The following is a 20410-nucleotide window of genomic DNA, read 5'->3' on the forward strand; positions in this document are numbered from 1 at the left end:
CTGTTATTACAGACTCATAGCACCACCTCAGTATCTCAACTGGCTGGTTCCTCTAACAGGAATATTCTAACGTGAGAGCCTGCTAGCAGCCTTGAGTTCTCATCAGCTCACTCAGGACAACATGACTCACCCCGACGTCTCCCTCGGGACCCACTGGTCACATCTGTAGTTGGCTGACTCTGACCACTCCGACCTCCACATGCAAATCCAGCACTTCAAAATGACTCTGAATGTAATTATTGAAAGTTGCCGTGGACAACGGCCAAATCAGTGTAATGTAATGTATGTTAGAGCTGTATGGACCGAGGTTTAATGGCGGGCATCATTCATTCAGCGTTGAAACAGAACGTGCTAACGATGATGAGGAGCAGAATTACTGGGGGGCTGAAACTTTGCTATATTAATTATATAGCTTAATTGGTTGTGCACTGAAAGTTCCAGGCTTCCCAGTTTACAAGATCGAGGTCACTTTTTCTGTCAAAAGGTGGGTTTAAATTTTTTTAAAACAACAATTTCTGCTGAAAAAGCACATTTGTCACCTGGTTTGTTCAGAAATTCCTCCTTTTATGATGATGTCTCGTCTGACTGTGAGCTGCTCAGCTTCCAGGTTAAATACTCTGCCAACCAAGAGTTCATGACACTACGAGCATGTTAGTCTGCAAGATAATCCCCACATATAACATCTAGTCGATGACTTTTGAGGCATAAATGCAATTGTGAGAAGAACACAGACAGTGTTACTCTAGATGAACTACGTCACGGATACATGACTTCCACGTCTCCAGAATGTCACCACAGCATCACCACAACGTCACCAATGTCACCACAACGTCACCAATGTTACCACGGCATCACCAATGTCACCACGGCATCACCACAACGTAACCAATGTCACCACAACGTCACCAATGTCACCACAGCATCACCACAACGTCACCAATGTCACCACAACGTCACCAATGTCACCACAGCATCACCAATGTCACCACAGCATCACCACAACGTCACCAATGTCACCACAACGTCACCAGTGTCACCAAAGCATCACCACAACGTCACCAATGTCACCACAACGTCACCAATGTCACCACAGCATCACCACGTCACCACAGCATCACCACAACGTCACCAATGTCACCACAACGTCACCACAGCATCACCGCAACGTCACCAATGTCACCACAGCGTCACCAATGTCACCACAGCATCACCGCAACGTCACCAATGTCACCACAGCGTCACGTCACCACAGCATCACCACAACGTCACCAATGTCACCACAACGTCACCAACGTCACCACAGCGTCACCGCAACGTCACCAATGTCACCACAACGTCACCAGTGTCACCACAGCATCACCGCAACGTCACCAATGTCACCACAGCGTCACGTCACCACAGCATCACCACAACGTCACCAATGTCACCACAGCATCACCACAACGTCACCACAGCATCACCACAACCTCACCACAGCATCACCACAACGTCACCACAGCATCACCACAACCTCACCACAGCATCACCACAACCTCACCACAGCATCACCACAACCTCACCAATGTCACCACAGCATCACCACAACGTCACCAATGTCACCACAGCATCACCAATGTCACCACAGCATCACCACAACGTCACCAATGTCACCACAGCATCACCAATGTCACCACAGCATCACCACAACCTCACCACAGCATCACCACAACCTCACCAATGTCACCACAGCATCACACTTCTGCTTCAGCATGATGATGACAGCTAGGCCACTCGCCACCGCAGCGAATGCCACTTTTAAGAGACAGCCATAGTCTGTTCTGTGCTAACAGAGTTTAAACATCGTGAGCCAGCGTGAGCAGACCTGATTTCAGGATTACTGGACATTCAACAATGCTGATTTAATTCAGGGTTTGGTTCCTACGCCAGTGTGCTTGGATCTGGCTGAACAGTCCAGCCATGACGCCTGATTCAAGGAGTGCCTGCTGGGTCCTGATCTGAGGACTTGATCACAGTGGACAGCAGCAGGGGGGGCGGCGCCACATGTGGTTCAAGCGTAGTTCATCTGACTGGGCTAATATTCAGCAGCGACCAGATATGAGTCATGTGTCACAGTCCGTCTCTTCTTCTATGGTAGCTCACTCTCAGTGGTTGGAAGTCTGTCTGAGACTGACAGCCGAGGTTTAGCCTGCTGTGCTGGGGCCTGCAAAACTGCTACATGGAAGAACTTTCACATGATTGATGTTTATTCGTACTACTTACGATACGATTACTAATACCTCACTGACAGCTTACACATCCTACTGTAAGAGTCTGGACCAGTAACAGATACCCAGGCCGGAGCCACAGGGAGTGAAATCTATGACTGTGATTCATCAGACAATATCCTTTTTGTATATGTTATTATTATTATTACTGGAGAGGCAGAGTTATTCATATACTTTTTTCATAAAAGTTTTGCAAGATGAGCTTAAAACACACGAGAAGGTAACGGCCAGACGACGAAAGAGAAGAAGAAAAACGTTAAATTAACGTAGCATAACCATCCAGCGATATCAGATACGGAGGTCTCTGTCTCAGTCGCCACGCTTCTTCTAAAAATCCTGGGGGGAAAAAGATTTCTTCCTCAAAAAAGTTAAATGAACCTATGACAACCAGAGCAGATAAGGACTGATAGACCAAGCATCTCTCAGAGCAAAGGGCAAGGAATTGTGAAATCATATCCATCCTCTTCCACTGACAGCTCCTCAGCTTGGATCCGCCGGTGGTCAGGTACCACATGTGGCTCTGGTACTCATCTTCTTTAAGTATAAAGTATTTTTGGGTTTTTGGGTTTGTTTTAGTTTTGGCTTCTTCCAAATCTCCTTCCAATGTTCCTGATATAAGGTAGTTTTTGTTTGTCTGTATAGGAATGATGATTGGTTCTCTCATAAAATATGAACACATTTGATTTTTTTAATTAATAATATTGTGGCCATATAAGTGATGAAGGTAAATATTAGACTAGCTAGAACAGTCGGCTAATTAGTAAATCACTTTAGAGTATTTCAGTCTCCAAAACTAGAATAAAAAGGGACAGTTATATAAAACGTGAAAAATCTAAGAATACCTAGGCTGACACGTGTCCTGTCGTATTTCCTCCTCGGAGGCATCGTGCCTCCAGGGCTCCCGCCTGGAGGTGGTGATGTGCTGCTGGTCAATCAAACCTTACACGGAGATCCCTGCTAGCGCGTCAAGTTCACGTTCCAACACCTGTCCTCAGCCAGGCACGGAGCTCGGCCTGCAGTCTGCTCAGCCTTCTCAACGAATAATCAAATTATTCTCTTCAAAGGTGGGAGGTTAGCAGATGGCTAACACATTAGCCTCATAACTGCTAATGAGTGACACCCTGCGTGACTAAAGGTGTTCATATGTTCACAGCTGAGAGGAATCAGGGAAAAATTAGACGCATATTGGCAAAATTAAACACATATTTCAATTGGGAGGGAAAATAGTCCAGAAACACAAACACCTCTGTACGATCCTTGTCCCTCTCCAGCCTCCCTGGATGCACAGGAGGAGACACGAGTCCCTGCTACCTGATCTCCTCTAAGTCCCGTAGACCCCGTATCACTGGGGCAGGAGCACCACACCTTTGGGGGGTTTACACTACTGACTGGGGTTGGGTACCGAGAATTGGTTCCTATTTGGAACCAGTTCCTAACGTCCGGTTCTGGAACCGTTAAGCAGCTTTTTGAATTTCGATTATTTTTTTCAGTTCCAAGTCCCTGCACTAGTTTGTTATTGGGGCGTGTATCACTCCCCTCGGCGTTCTCCGTGTGTCCGCTAGCTAGAATATCAGCCTTCTGAACATGGACCGCAAAAAACGCTGGAAAGTCTGGCTTCATTTTAATTTGAAAGAGGACGGAGTTACACAGAGCAACATCTGCGAAAAAACAACTTGTGCCAAAGGACGATCACCTCAAACATGACGGAACACCTCGGCCTGCCTGGTGTAACAACTAGCAAGTGGACTGAGTTCAACTGGTGGCATCGCTCTTCTGCTTCCGTCGCTTCCTCCACTTCGGACGGTCAACCTTCACCATCAGCCAGCAGATCCCCGTTGCTGTTAGAATCCGGTAGGTGAAAATGATGGTTCTCTCATTCTTAACAAACCTGCTTCAGTGATAGACGACCAGCTCTTCAGACTGTGTCTGTTTATAGTTGTTGAACGCTCGCTAAGTGATGCTAACATTAGCCAGGCACAACCTGCTGCTGCTACATGAAGCAGCCGCGACCCCAGCCAGCAACGCCTACATCCATCATATACATGCACATCCGTCTGGGCTGCAGAGCTTGGATTTTTGACTAAAACTGGCAATGTGAATAAATAAACCGGCCTGTGTGAAGGCTTTTTCAAACAAAAAAATATTCTCCTGATGAATCAGCTGTGACCTTTAGACGTCCATCTCAAAGAATCAGAATCAAGAATTGTTTAGAACAGGATTCGATATTGGGAATCGGAATTGGACTCGGTAAAATCCAAACGATTCCCCAACCCTACGACTGACGCCTGGTTGGTAAAATAAATAACTTTCCTTTCAAACACAAACGTAACATTAAAATCTCTGTAGAGGAATCTGACAGTTGTGAGTGATTGACATATGTATTTGATTGACAGGTGTCTTGTCCTCAGTGAGGTGAACCATCTGTGCAGGAGGAAATCCAAATACTTTTTGTGAATATTTCGCTTTCGCTTGTTTGCTTGTGTGTTAGATGAAATGAAATATTTGATGTAATGTTTGTTTTGAAGTTGTCGTCATTTACTATCACTTTTGTTGACATCAGTTAGTTCACATGAATCATGTGAAATTACACCTTGTTCAGAGAATTCTACAGAGAAGATGAAGCTTGCTTTGCTCCTCCCCCTCCCCCCATCACCTCCATCATGAAGCTTCTGCATCAGACTGAAGAACTGACGTGGCAGCAACAAGTGACTTCCTCTTTCATCATAACTCCTCCAGAGTGACACTTCAGATACGTCAGAGCGGGGGCTGACATACCGCCACCCCCATCCTCACCCTTATCACCTGCACGTGTCAGAGGTCACGCTCCTGCTGCACCGAGTCATGACAGCAGATTTATAAGTGACCACGTGTGTGGCAGAACAATCTCAGTAAAATCACATATCAATAATAATTTAGAGAAAATTCAAGCAGCCAGGAAACTGTCAACTGTCTGGAGCCACCCTGGGGAGGCCCCCCTCACACCAAAACCTCATCACTCATCCGATTCCCATCTAATTCATCTTCTAGAACTTCTCTGGTGGTTTTGTCAACAGATCCAAAGCTCAATTTCATTTGAAAAAAGTCCCAAATGACGACATCACACTGACATCAGATCAGCTCAAAGCAGAACGTTACATTTTCAAGAGAAAACGCTGCTGTCTGGCCGAGCTCACGACAGTCCTCCCGGCACATGCAATACCACGGGTTCCTGCACCCAGACACAGCCACTCCTACCACAAGTGATTCATTTGAAGTTATTGGTTTGATTGTGTTTAAGAACATTCCAGGGCTCATGATCCACTCTTAATAATACACGTGTGAGGACAGCTGAAATGCTGAGATGCATGCATGATTCGTCTTTAACTCTGCCTGTGTTGCACCATGAACGGATCTCACTGACAAAGAACAGCACAACTATCTGTCTTTGAAATGTAATGAAACGTTGACGTGTGTTGATGAAAGGTTTACAGTGACGACATAATGGAAGTCGTCACCATTCCCCTGAGACGTTTGTGAGATGACAATAATGACCAGGAAAGTGCTTGTGCAGAGCTTTTTAATGCCATGTTGACGCTGACCGGGGACCTTTTAGATCACTTATTATCTCCTGCTATTGTGGGAAATACTGTCATAATTAATGCGTGACAACGCACAAGAGTACAACCAGAGGTGCCCGTGTGTACCTACAGACAACCAGAGGTGCCCGTGTGTACCTACAGACAACCACAGGTGCCCGTGTGTACCTACAGACAACCAGAGGTGCCCGTGTGTACCTACAGACAACCAGAGGTGCCCGTGTGTACCTACAGACAACCAGAGGTGCCCGTGTGTACCTTCAGACAACCAGAGGTGCCCGTGTGTACCTTCAGACAACCAGAGGTGCCCGTGTGTACCTTCAGACAACCAGAGGTGCCCGTGTGTACCTACAGACAACCAGAGGTGCCCGTGTGTACCTTCAGACAACCAGAGGTGCCCGTGTGTACCTACAGACAACCAGAGGTGCCCGTGTGTACCTTCAGACAACCAGAGGTGCCCGTGTGTACCTACAGACAACCACAGGTGCCCGTGTGTACCTACAGACAACCACAGGTGCCCGTGTGTACCTTCAGACAACCACAGGTGCCCGTGTGTACCTACAGACAACCACAGGTGCCCGTGTGTACCTTCAGACAACCACAGGTGCCCGTGTGTACCTACAGACAACCACAGGTGCCCGTGTGTACCTACAGACAACCACAGGTGCCCGTGTGTACCTTCAGACAACCAGAGGTGCCCGTGTGTACCTACAGACAACCAGAGGTGCCCGTGTGTACCTACAGACAACCACAGGTGCCCGTGTGTACCTTCAGACAACCACAGGTGCCCGTGTGTACCTACAGACAACCACAGGTGCCCGTGTGTACCTTCAGACAACCACAGGTGCCCGTGTGTACCTTCAGACAACCACAGGTGCCCGTGTGTACCTACAGACAACTAGAGGTGCCCGTGTGTACCTACAGACAACCAGAGGTGCCCGTGTGTACCTTCAGACAACCACAGGTGCCCGTGTGTACCTACAGACAACCAGAGGTGCCCGTGTGTACCTTCAGACAACCACAGGTGCCCGTGTGTACCTTCAGACAACCACAGGTGCCCGTGTGTACCTTCAGACAACCAGAGGTGCCCGTGTGTACCTACAGACAACCAGAGGTGCCCGTGTGTACCTCCAGACAACCAGATGTGCCCGTGTGTACCAAGAGGTTGTGCACCCCTCAGTTTGTTTTGTGGATTGTTCTGTTCCTCAGCTCACTTATGGCCTCTCAAAGACCAATCTTGTGCTTTTCAATAAAAAAGGGGAACCTTTATGGGAAAATTATTCAAAAAAGGACGGCGCTGTGCTTGTCTCCATTTTTGAGTGTGAATGTCATGAACATGGTATATGCAGTTAAACTGGCTGTCCAAGTAAACATCTGTACCAAATTTTGGGAGAATTCCTCCAGGCATGACTGAAGTATCATGTTAATCAGTGAGGAACAGATGGATGACATCATCAACAAGCACTGAGGAATAAAAACGCACGGAAATTTTAAAAAAAGGTAAATGGGTTAGGGTTTTTAAATGACTGTTAAGCAGCCGGCGGGGTGAGTGTGTACAGCACAGCCTCTCCAGCCTGGGTATTTTGACTGAGCTGCTCCACCATTCTTCAATGTTGCCATGTTAAATATCTTTTCACCTCCATGTCTGACGTGCTGCATCCCTGCTGCACCTTACACAGGTAAACACAGAGCAGGTCTGAGGTGTTGGCTCATAGATGCACAGTTGCCCAGCAGCTCCTCAGCAGCAGGATGCAGTGCTGAGACCAGTGTTAAACTCAGGGTTTTATTTGAAGAACTTTTAAACCTGGAGCAAACAAACAGCAAACCTGAGCAGCTGATTCTCAATCCTCCTTTCTCCCTGCGTGCCACCAATTACTCATTCAAGCTCCCGCCAACATCAGCGTGAAGTCCCTTTCCTTTGACACTCCTCTGCTCTCTCGACTGGAATAAGAGCGTGTAGCTGTGCTTACATAATGCCACCTCCTAAAATGAGCTGGCTTCAGCTTAGTCAAACACTTTTCACTCCTCTCTTTACTTTGACTGAATCAAAGTGTTCGCTGCATCACCGCACATGTTTACTACTGAACTAACGCTGCATCATTTATAGAACATTACCAGTCTAGTGTCTCTACTGTCTCTGACGCCGTGTATGAATCTCAATCACACAACTCAATTGTGACTTGAGACTAGATTCAGACTCGGGTTTTGGTGTATGAAAGTGATATTTCCCTCAAAGAATGTATTTTGCCTTACAAGTAAGCACTAATAGGAGTTTTGAGTTTACTAAGATGTTTTCCCTCCTGCATCCCTTCTTTGTGATTCCGGAATGCAGACAGAACCGGCCACGTATGTTTAGCTTGCAGCTAACGGAGACTGAAGGCGAACAACAGCTAAGCTGTCCAGAAACGTACATTTCCAGCAAAGCCCAGGTCTTCCAAATCCAGCTTTCAGGATGCTCTGTAATTCATAAGCACTTTGAATGGAGATAAAAACTGTTAGTTCAGTGCTACTCTGAATGATAACATCTCCATTTATATATGTATATATATATATTTCTCTCTCTCCCTCTCTCTCTCTCTATATATATATATATCCTAGCAGCAGTACAGTACTGAGACATTTGACATAATTTTGGCCTATAAAATCTTCACACAATATCTAAACTAAGTTTGCTATACGCAACCTTTGTATTTGCATTACCAAAATACAGGATGGTGGAGCGACCACATCGAACTTCATCAGGAAGCTGAGATCGAGCCCACAAGGTCAGTGTCAAATGTGGACGTTGATTAGCTAACATGTCTATCGTTAGCTTAGCTGCATCATACGTTAGCTTCCCAGCAGTTAAATTTGATTAGGTTGGTGTGCACTGAATTATTTTTTTTTAAACATAAGTTTTTTCCAATGCCGCTGTTGCCATGACAACAATAATTCATCCATGTTCCCCTGCTGCCACCGGCTGGCTACCGTTTCACAGAAATATGTAAGTGGGAAAATTGGTGCCACTGCTAAAATTGTAGAAACAAGTGGACGGAAAAACTTCGCCTGACCTGACTTGGACTTGCAAGAAGAGACTTGTGAGCATCTTTGATCTCAAGGCAAGTAAATAGCAGAGGGGCCACAATGGAAACTGGATGCTCAGGACAGGGTAGATCCAGGTAGAGTCCATCTGTCCGATGCTTGGCTTCTGGGATTTGTGATATCTGAGCAGGAGTGCCACAGAACAACCGGTCTTGGTCTGCACCAGGTTTCATTACTGTCTCCAGACTGCTGGGCTCTATTAGTAATAAACATATTTTAATTGTCCATCTGTGTCATTCCAATTTGCTGACAGTCCATGACTCCAACAATAGCTCTATAATAGCTGCCGCAGAAGAAGGCTCATCCATCCGTGGCAGCAGCGGCTTAGTCGTGATATCATTAACATAAGCCAAAGACCTGAAGTGAGCGTTTGCTTTTAAAAAATGGCTACTAAATCATTTCCAAGCATAATGGAACTGCCTTTTCTGCTTTGCTAAAAGTCCAATTTCCAAATGAAAGGAAAATGGAAATGATGAAAAGAAAATTTGTTTCTGTTAGAAAAAAAAACACACATTGTGTCTTCTCCAAGTGTTTCGTTTTTATCCTCTGATGCTGTGCACCCACAATCAGAAAACAAAGATGTCTTCCCTCCATTTTTCTTCTGTTTTCATATCTGATCATCAAAGGGGCTCACTTACAGCTCCTGACCTCTGATTTGAGCCTGACCAGCTGACAGTGTGTGTGTGTGTGTGTGTGTGTGTGTGTGTGTAGGGGGGGTGGTGAGTGTGAGTGGGGGGGTGGTGAGTGTGTGTGTGTGTTTGTGTGTGTGTGCGTGCGTGGGTTGATACTTGAAATCCAACACATTTCCATGTGAAGGGTTTACGTGGTTTTCCCGGCTCCTTGAGCTGTCGGGTGGAGGCCAGTTCAGCTCCCTGAGGAGGGTTTATGTATTCTGTTTACGGAGGAATGTCAGCAACACGGAAGTTACTTCATCAGTCATGCATGAAAAATGAAGAATAAAGCATAAAGAAAACAGTCTGGAGAGGAGAAAAGTGTCGAGTAGAGGTGAGACTCATGACAGCGCCATCACCATTAGGGTTGGGTACCCAGAACCGGTTCCTAACATCCGGTTCCAGAATCATGAAGCAGCTTTTTGAATTTTGATTCTTATTGCTCCACTCGGTGTTCTCTGTGTCCGCGTGGCGTGGCTCTCCTGCTCCCGTTGCTTCAAACAGTCACCCTTCATCATCATCATCATCTTCGGTAGGTGAAAACGATGGTTGTCTCATTCCTAACCAACCTGCTTCAGTGATAGACGACCATTTCTTGAAACGGTGTCTATGAAGAGGCTGTGACCTGTTGACTTCCATCTCAAAGAATCGGAATTGAGAATCGTTTAGAACAGGAATTGATATTGAGGATCGGAAACGGACTCGGTAAAATACCCAACCCTACCACCATACGTGCTGATAATAAAGACATCGCAAGATGGTGAAAATTGGCCTGCCAGAAGTTGAAAAAAAAGTACATGATTAGAGTGTTTTTACTATTTACAAATAAAAAAGCTCTTTAAATATGTAGGATCCCTAATTACGAACAGCACAGAGTGTGTTTGCTTTCGTCCTGCGAGGCTCCACTCAGGTTCAGCTTCAGCCCACCAGGGACGAAGGTGGGCAGCCCTCATCTATTATACATCATGTTTGTGTAGATGAAAAATGCCCCTCAAAAGGCAAAGAGCAGGAATTACATATCTACTGAGCACACGTTCTTGCTCCACAGAACCTGAGATTGATCAAACAGTCTGGTCACTGTCTGGAACCCTCTTCAACCCACACAAGGACGGGAACTACTTGTCAACATGGCAACACCCGAATCCATCAATACTGTAAGGGGTTTTAAGGGAGATACTGATATTTGGGGCCAGTGAATTTTGATTAAATCACTCACGGAGCGTCACAACATTGCAGCTCCAGTACTTTGTCCCGCCCATGGGTGGGGTGGATCACTCTACCTTCTCCACTCGCCACCTCAACTTTACAACACTGAAACTCGTAGTTGAGGTGTCAAGCTACTACTTCTGTTCCCGTCCATCCCCCCTGCCCCCACAGACGTGTTCCTGCTGCAGCTAGCAGATATTTTCAGAGGTGGATGCACAAACTCCTTGTACTACCTGCTCAGCAGCAACAAACAGGTGGCGCTACACTGGCGCTGCAGCTGGAGGACTGGAAACAGCCCTCAGAGAAACGGGGAACGAAAGGAGTGTTCATCTCATGACAAAACCTTTACTTGGATGAAAAGAAAACCCCCGTGTTAGACGGCGCACCGCAGATCCAAGATGGCGGCTGTGACAAACCTTCTCACTTTACAGCTGAACTACAAGAGAGTGTTTCTGAAGGAAATGCAGGAACAGAATGATGACTCATTCGTGATACTGAACTGAGGACTAAACCTTCTGTCGTTTGGTTGATGCTCTCCTGCAGCTCGGTGAAACGCCATTTACACATTTACATGACCGTGTCAGTGAATCTGGACTCCATCCTTGATTTGCCGGATATGAGGTCAGACAGGTCACAGGCGTCATGATGGCATGAAGTCCTGTGGCAGCAGGCTGATGAGTCTTAACATGCTCCCATTTCGATGTTAAACAATGCAGAATCATTTTGATTCCCAGTTTCACCATTTAAAAAAAACGATATCCATTTCTGCCCCAGGCTTCTTTCTAACCCTCTGGTGAATTCATCTAAATAGTCTTTTGGTCTGCACGAGTCTGACCCACTGAACCGTCTCTAAATGACACACGCCGTTGTTCCTTTTATTAAAGTCATGATTCAAGTGACAACGGTCCACACTCACAGCAGCAACATTACTGTAACCCCTCGAGAGCTGCAGCTCTGTTTTTACTGGGCAGGAAATGACATGATGACACGCAGACAACTTCTTCTCTCTGCTCGTATGAAGGTTCATTCTGGGCTAATGATATGAATAAAATATTCAGTTTCTGCTAATAGTGGGCTTTATATCCTTCACGCTGTCTGAGGTGTGGCTTGGAAGATTAATTGCACAGCTGTCAGACTGATTGGGCACAGATGACTGTGGCCCTCGGCACGTCAGATAAATCACTCTGACTTGTTGCGATGTCGAGCGGATTGATTTAATCATGCGGCGCTCGCTAGCTCTCGTAGCCTGGGACAAGCAGCGAAGCACACCTTCCACCTAATGTTGCTGTCAGCTACATCAAACACACCTTTGATTAACTTGGAGCACACACTCATTATCTGTCCTCCCTGTTCCTCTCAAAGCATGTAATCACAGGGTTATGCCTTGAAGAGAGAGAAGAGAGCACAATGTGTGCCGGGAGGCTTATCAGGCTGCGAACAAGAGAGAGCACACACTTGTACAGTGATCAATGTTGCATAATTGGCTTGCACACAGATTAAATGAACCACATCCTTCTCACCTTTTGTTAATCCGGGTGGCGTGTTTTGCTGTTCATTTGACTTCACTGCCTGCACCTCTGTGAGTGTAAGCCAGTACTTTAATGGCGTATGAGCTGTTTTATTGGAGAGTAAAAGAATGAACAGGAGGCACGAGGTGTTAATCCCCGGCAGGTCAGCTCACCGCTGCACATGCAGGATCCTCCAACAGACGCGCTCGTCGGGCCTTTGCGCCAAAGCTAACGCGAATCAAGATACACGATAGCGTCAGTAGTTCTTGACACACGTTACCACAGATATTGAAACCTGGGAGACTGCTGAAGAAATAACCACATCTTTGTAAGACTTTAGGAAACACTCACTGCTATTCAAAAACTGAAACAAAGACGACACAAAACTAAAATCAGTTTTTCCGTCAGTTTTTCTTGCCAACTTCAAGAGTTCTGATATGAGTCAGTGTGAGTCAGCAGAATCCCTCCAAGGCACTTTTACACCTCCCCACATCCTCCTCCACCCTCGGCCTGGCTGTCAGCTGGGAGGAGCTGAGTACGAGCGCAACGACTTCACTCGCAGCTCTGTTGATGATACGCATCTATAAATGTAGTTGTCGTCCGAATGACAAATCCTACTGCTGCCTGGGTGATGGTCGCTCAGCTCTCGTCCAACAATCGGAACGCAACGTTTTAGTAGAAACCCATGAGTCAAACTTCATAGAAATATTGTTATGTTCACAATGATATCAATAATCATGATTACTGTGGTCCATGGAAGTGTGGCCACTGGTGTGGGCCTCAGTGGTTGAGGGCCGGAGGGTCGGTGTAGGTGCGTCCACGTGCACGACAGGAAATAACGCAAAATGACCCCCCCTCCATCATGGGTCAAAAAGAAACTGCAGATTCTAACACCCTTATCATGTAATTAGGCAGTGTGTGTGTGTGTGTGTGTGTGAGTGAATGTGTGTGAGTGAGTGAGTGAACGTGAGTGAGTGTGTGTGTGTGTGTGTGTGTGTGTGAGTGAGTGAGTGAGTGTGAGTGAGTGTGTGTGTGTGTGTGTGTGTGTGTGTGTGTGTGTGTGTGAGTGAGTGTGAGTGTGTGTGTGTGTGCGTGCTGTCTTCATTTCCTGGTTCACCTGTTCATTTTGGGACGACTCGTTAGCTCAGCACACATCCAGTCAAAGATAAACCCATTTATTCATTATTTGAGCTCCCGTCGCTTCAAGCCAACTCTCTTTGAATGGTCAACTTCTGGAGGCCGTTAAGAGGCCACGTTTGTGAGGATTTCTGAACCTCTCTGGGAAAAAAACATGTTTTCAAGAAACACTAAACAAAAAGAATGAGGAGAGGCTCTTGGTGCCAGGCTCTTGGTGGGCGTGCAGCGCCGAAGCAGACGACAGTATAAAGACATCTGTAACGAGATGATGGTGGAATGGTGAAACCTGAAACCTTCCATCAGTTTTCCATATGTCACAATTTAAATTTGGCCACATTTAATATGAAGAGCAGAGACGGTGCCGTTCTGAACGCGGCAGCTGAGACGTCTCTGTGGGGGTCTGAGCGTACGGAGGCATGCCTGTTTAACTCATTAAGGGAGGAACACTCACTCTTGTATGGATTAGTTACGTGTAATGTTGAGCTGGTTTATTGCAGTCTTCCTCTCTCTCTCTCTCTCTCTCTCTCTCTCTCTGTTAACGTGTGTATGTAGTCAAATGGTTGTGAGTTGTGCGTTTGTGTGTCAGTGTTTGTGCAGCACATGTGCGAGGGCTGAATTAGCTCCTGGAGTGACAGCCATCTGGCCAGCGGGTGCTGAGAGGAGAGGAATGGGGAGAATGCAGTGACAACAGGGTGGTGCAACACAACAATAAACACTGGCAACCGCAGCCGAAACAAGAACGCACAAACACATTGTTGTCCACATTCAGGAATAAAAGCCATGAATCGAGGAGGACAGATGGAGTCTGATCAGCTAGTCCTCCATGCTCAGAACTACCAGCAGGACTTTCATGTTCATGCTCCATAGTTCTCCCAACGGCATGACAATCAGAGTACCCAAACACTGGCAGTACTAATATACAGAGTACATCATGTATTTAATATTGTCTGCCAACAACTGCGTGTGTTTGTGCTGCTTATTGGATCTTGGTTAACTCATGTAGCAGAGGTGAAGCAGTTCATTTGTACCGCAAAAGTCAAGTGGGATAATTCCTGTTCATTTTGACCAGCTGACCCTGCACGCGCTCAGGCTTCAGCGCTTCATGATCTTTAAATCACTTTTACCATTTAAACGTTGTTCTGACTGCAGAGGAGAACAAAGAGAACATGCAGACAACACCAGAACCAGAACCAGCTGACAGAACTCAGTCCATTCGTCTGATCCATCATGGTCTCACGTGCTCATCTCATCAGACCAACCAAATGTTATTTCCTGTCTTCACAAGTTTTGACTGATAACTGTGACTTGTTTTAGACACCGACACCAGCATCTATTAAACCAAGCCTTAATGATAATTCATGACCACTAGAGGGCCCTTCTGCCTCGGAGCCGCCCCCTCAGCCGGCTGCCCCCAGTTGACCGAGTTTAAGCTGCAAAGGTCAACGTGGTAACAAACAAAAACACCATCGGTGAAGCAATGATTACGTAGGTAGAACCATGCATCACATGTCTCCTCACCCCCCCCCCCCCGCCTCCTCCAGACCCCCTCCAGGAGAGGAGGCCACCATGTCCTGTGAAGCTCCCACCCATTGTCACAGGAAGCTCCCTGCTCTCTGCTCAGCCCACACACTGCAGCCCAAAATACAGCCGGCTGTCATTCCTCGGGTTTCTCCTTCCCTCACACTCTCCAGGGAGAGGAAGTGTTGCCGTGGCAACAGCGATTCCTATTGGTGGGGTTTATAACAAATAAACTCCTGTAAATATGAAATGTTGAACCTGCAGTGTCAACAAATCATCCCAATGCATTTCCATCCCAAACACACCAGGACTGTTTGAGAACACTACACAATTCGCTTTACGCCGCTCAGTCCGCATTACTCACTGCTCATGACAGTCATTCTCCGCCTCCTCACTACAAAGCCAAATCAAAACACAGATTACAAAAATGGGTTTCATTCCCACCGCTGACAAGCTCACAAGTGTTCTGACATCAGCCGAATTTCTAAGTGTGTCACGCTGCGAGCTGAACCTGAGCGAGGAGACGGATTTGTTCACCCAGCAGGAGGCTGACAGGCCGCAGGAATCCTAGCTGGAGATGATTGACAGAAGAGGAAAGTAGTTCGATCAGCCTGCATCCTCACCCTGACGCCTGCCTGCCTGACAAGAACTGAGACTCCACTGTCCTACATCACAGTTCCCAGGCTCACAAGGTCAGACAGAACCTCAGATTCAAGGAGAAGAAAATAAAATGGTTCGAATCCAAGTTAGAAGGTTTTCCATCCTACCGCCGGGGTAAACCCCAGCTGACTACGTCTGCCCTACAGGAACATTGTGACGACCTAAAAAGATGCGTGACTGGTATAAATAATACAGCCAACGCCACATGAAGCCTTTTAACTCAAACACCAAACTTTTGAGGCAATGGGTTGAAGAGTTCACTGGAATTCAGTGGCCACTTGAATGGACTGAGGACGTTTGAGAGCTGCATGGCGTCCACGGACCTGCGTCAGACCCTCCCAGGTTTAGACGCCTGGAATGGAGTGTCCCTGTAAAATATGTGCAGAAGGGCCTTTTCTCTGAATCTGTGGCTGCGCTTCCATGGAGTGAGTGTGATCACAAGAGACCTCGTTTAAAAAGGCTGTCAAACGTCGACGCAGCAGAAACATGCTGATGTTTAATACCCGCCACGGTTCAAGCGCCATCAACAGTTCATTCTTGCTGGAACGTTTCCCTGATCTCAACCTGCCGGCATTCAAACACTCGTAACACCAGCCTGTGTTTGTCTGACAGTCTGAGTGAGTTTTATCAGATACTACAACCAAACCTTCAGAGCCAAAGAAAACACTTCAGAGCTGTTTTCACCAGCTGAGTGTCGAGGACGAGTGGAGCGCAGCGGAGTCGGAGTTCAACCACACAAACCTCACCAAGTACAACTGGAGGGTTCAAAATGAAACAATTACATTTGGATCGAAGGATTTAGTGGGCTGGTGATAGTCACAGTAGGATTGGCTTCCACGTGTTTACATGTCTGCGGTAGGAACGCCGAGCTGATAGCAGCGTGAGACTCAGTGCGCTGCCACAGAACTAGCCTGCCCCACCTGGCTTCATGGGTTCTGGCCATGTAGCTCCCTGCTAACAAACATGGCTAAGTCATTTCATCATGGGCCCCTGCAGACTTTTCAGGCCTTATCAGACCAAGAGGATCCCCTTATTGTAGTGGATCCTCTTACTTCACAGGGTTAGTGTGATAATCTCAACAACTTAAGCAACCTTTTCAGCTGCAACCCCACGTGGTTATGATGTCACAGCAAGATAATCCTGTGCATTAATCTGTTGATTAATCGCTGTGTTCACTGTGCATTAATCAATAGATTAATGCACAGTGAACACAGCGATCTAAGCTGGGAAACTCTGCTCAGGACTTCTGGGGTTCTGTGAGTGGCTGCACATTCAGCACATGGACAGTTGGGAGCTTATCCACACATCGAAGCCATTTCCATCACAATGGAGGACCGTTTTCTCAGTGCTTATCACACCTACCCATCACACCTCTCAACAACACGGACGCCATGAATGTAGTCTTTTAATTGCCAGGTACTTTAAAGAGGAAGGAGAAAGGCTCCAGGAGCTCTTCAGCAATTAAAGACTTCCCCTTCGCCTTGATTAGTAGCTAACTGCTTAGATTAGCATGCTGACAGTTTCAGCAGGGTCACAGCCTCAGACTCCAACGCTGGCAGCCGGCTGGACAACAACACGCTGAGCAGCCGATACTATAGGCAGGAGAATGAGTCCAGCAAACACACACACACACACAAAGAATCTGTGACTTTGGTTTGAATTGTAACCAGACACACCACATCGCCGTTGTCTGCCTCCATATCGTGTTCCACCACCAAAATCCTACGTTGATTCTGATGTCCTGAGGACGTTTGCATGATTGATTGCAGGAAGCCAAAATCAGATTTGAAGTGAACCTCAACTGTCGGCCGGGTGGATGTTTGATGGTCACTAGAATCCCGGTGGTTTGGTTTGACAGGGACAACACCAGCTGCCACTCAGAGAGCAGGCCTGGTGTCAGGGGAGGAGGAAAGTCTCGCTGCTAAAAAACCATCCCAGAGCCAAACCACTGAGTCAGCCAACAACTGATGCATCACACTGGTGCTGCAGGAGTGACTTTGACACACTGCTGCCCTCACACTGGCTTTAACACACACTTCCAGCTGCGTTTACTGCAAATATTCACTTTGTGTGTTTCTGTGCTTACCCACGTGTGCATTTCTCCCATTTCTAAGCAGCACTCGACTCAGTACTCTGAAATACACCGAGTTCACAGTAAAATTTCACTTCCACTTACATCACCACCCTGCACACACACCAATGCCTATAGTGCTCCTTCCCACACAATATGACACACACACACACACACACACACACACACACACACAGGTCAGCTTCCTCTCTCACACCTCTGTTTCTCTCTTCTTCAGCAGTCAGGTATTTCTCCTCCTCCTCCTCCTCCTATTGAGTCCATCAGATGGTAAACCATTTTGTGTGTGTGTGTGTGTGTGTGTGTGTGTGTGTGTGTGTGTGTGTGTGTGTGTGTGTGTGTGTGTGTGTTTCTAAGACCCAAAATGAAGACTGAATGCTTTTTCTGATCTCTGTTTTGGCGTCTTTTAGCTCATTGTTTTAGTTTTACAGCTTCAAACCTCTGAATTCCATCTGGACGCTCTCAACAGTCTCGCTCTGCTCCAGCAGACGGACGTTGTCAGAGTGATAACCACAGAACTACACAACACTACACAAACAACCACATACGTTCTTAATGTGTAATTATATCATGAGTTCATGAGGACGCTTTTGTCCACATATTTCTCTTTAACGCTTCACTTAAGATTAATTCAAATAGGAATGAGATTCTCAAAAAATAAGACTCAGTTTCCTGTTAAATATCTTCTTGACTTTGGAAGAGGTCAAATGTCATCTTAGCCTGAATGCGTGAAGGTAAATATGGCTTGGCTACGGCTGTTGAAGATAAACAGAGAAAAAATTGGTATTTTAAGTAAAGTCAGACTTTTGTTAGCTCACGTGTCACTGTCTCAGGCCTGATCGCAGCTCCAACTGCCAGCAGAGTCTCAGCAAGGCGACGCATCGGAGGCTCGGGTCGGGTTGTGTTCATGTCCCTGTGGCAATGTTTCACGGCTCCTTTCTCATCAGTATTTGTCTTAAAATCACCCCAAATGTATCTCAAGGAAAATGAACCTAGCACAGACCTCCAGGAGAGAGAATACTCCAATCTAAAAAAAGAGGTAATGTTGCTCACTGCTGCTAATACACTAGTGATGTGTTTACAGCAGGTTATGGTTGCCATAGCAACCGGAGACGGCTAAATGTGTTACTCTTATGTTGCTTCTTTCAAGTGACAAAGCTCCATAAACACGCTAGCTGCTAACTCTCTGGTGGTGGCGCGATGTAAGCTAATTAGCTAAGACAGGCTTGTTTCTGCAGCGAGGTGGTGGTCTCTGCAGTCCACTCTATTTTTAACCATCAAAGTTATTATAGAGAAGCTAATTTTCACGGGAAAAACATCTTTGGCTAATTGTAAGTTCTAACCCCAGCAGGCAGAGAGTGTACCCACAACAGCCAGGAACTGGAGTTTGTAATTTGGTCAACCAACATAATTAATGTTGATTAGTTCCAGCTGGCTACAGCCATCATTCCAGGCAGCAAAATAAAAAGATGAATAATTATAGTACTATTTGGGAATTGCTTTCTTTTAAATTGCAATTTTATTAAATCTGTTGAACACTGCCCTGAGGGGAGGGAGGCGGGGGAGCACGCTACCTTCTCCTGCCCGGAGCAGCAAGATAAACATTTTGGAAGTTCTTCTTTGACCAGAGGTATCCGTCCATCACCTGTGTCTTCTGTTTAGGAGAGCGGGAGAAGATGCAGACTCAAGAATAACAAGTCAGGAGCAGCCATAGCTGTATGACCTGCTATCACTGAGCCTCACCAAGACAAATCCAGGCAATTCAATTGATTCAGATGCTGAACATGGAGCTTCACTTGAAGAAATGGCAACAGGCCACAGAGGCCAACGTATTTATCCTGCCTCCACAGACCACTGACACACACCCACACGGGCAGAAACACATGCATCCAGCAGGCGCCCTCTCATCCCTCATCTACCCGCCGTGGATCCTTGACCAGGGTACTTGTTTGAAAAACCAGAGGTCAAACTATAAAGCAATTACACTGGCAACTCATCAACCACAGGCTGACAGCAATACAATTACCTCCAGGCTGCAGCAGACAAGTGAGCAGCAGAGAGGGCTGTGTTTAACTCTGGATGTAACCGTGCTTGCTGTATAATTGCACCCTGCCGAGTGCACTTTAATTCTGTGTTTAACAGGTACAGTAATAGTAGACGAGTGCTGATGCAGGGGGGGGAGGGGGAGAGAGAGAGAGAGAGAGAGAAGAGTCTATTAGGTATTACCTCAGGCCTTGGCATGGAGCCACTTCACCGGAGGAAGAGAAAGATATGGAAATGGTGTCAGGAGAGAGGAGATGTCCCTGCAGTCAAGGCTGACAATTCTGCCACCTGACAGGCGCCCCCCCCCCCCCAGGGATGTAAATAATTACTGGCCATGATGAAAAGACAGCGAGGGAGGGTCACTCCGATGCTGCCTGCTCACATGGATCCAGCATGCTTGGATGTGAAGTATTTATTACTGAGACATCAAAACCCATTCAGCTATTGTTTTGTCTGATTACTCACTTCACCGACTGGACGGTAACAGACGCTCGTCACACGTGATGATTAATAGCTCGTAATGCTCCGACAGGCTGTTATAAGACGCTTAGTACATGTCAATAAGACTATTTAAGAGTGATGTCATAAATTATCTAGTAGCAGTTAACTAGGTTAATTAATGGTCATAAAGGAAGAATGATGTCTTTATTTTTATATA

The 20410-nt window shown here is 46.5% G+C and overlaps 1 protein-coding gene across 10 annotated transcripts in view; it reads right to left on the reverse strand.

Annotated features, from left to right (window-relative positions):
- fbrsl1 (fibrosin-like 1) overlaps window positions 1-20410 on the reverse strand; it is a 298276-nt gene that overhangs the window by 208744 nt on the left and 69122 nt on the right. The window lies entirely within an intron of this gene.

The sequence above is a fragment of the Aulostomus chinensis genome, chromosome 6 (assembly GCF_037954235.1).
Source record: "Aulostomus chinensis isolate RoL2024-O1b breed Wild chromosome 6, RoL_Achi_v1.0, whole genome shotgun sequence".
Taxonomy (NCBI): Eukaryota; Metazoa; Chordata; class Actinopteri; order Syngnathiformes; family Aulostomidae; genus Aulostomus; species Aulostomus chinensis.